The 273-nt window shown below is 27.5% G+C and overlaps 1 protein-coding gene across 3 annotated transcripts in view; it reads left to right on the plus strand.

Moving 5' to 3' along the window:
• Positions 1 to 273, plus strand: part of LOC108693255 (putative fatty acyl-CoA reductase CG5065) — a 41,171-nt gene that overhangs the window by 12,656 nt on the left and 28,242 nt on the right. The gene's annotated exons all lie outside the window — the stretch shown is intronic.

Genomic DNA, 273 nt, shown 5'->3' on the forward strand with positions numbered 1-273 from the left:
GTAAAGTTGGTCAACTTGTATGACTGAAGATATCTTTTCATGCTGATGTTCAAGGTTCATTTTTAACATCAAAATAGATCACATTGACCGAAATTGATCAAAATTGATGTTTGTTAATTTTTATCATTATCTGTTTTAAAACGAGCTAAAACGAGGGTCAATATGACAAAGCATTTTAAGATTACTGATTTTCTTAAGACTAGCTAAATAAAAAAAAATGCTCTGAAGGAAGTAAATGCACTTAATGAATAAATTCAAGCTTTTTAGAAAAAT

This window comes from Atta colombica, unplaced genomic scaffold (assembly GCF_001594045.1).
Source record: "Atta colombica isolate Treedump-2 unplaced genomic scaffold, Acol1.0 scaffold89, whole genome shotgun sequence".
Classification (NCBI taxonomy): Eukaryota; Metazoa; Arthropoda; class Insecta; order Hymenoptera; family Formicidae; genus Atta; species Atta colombica.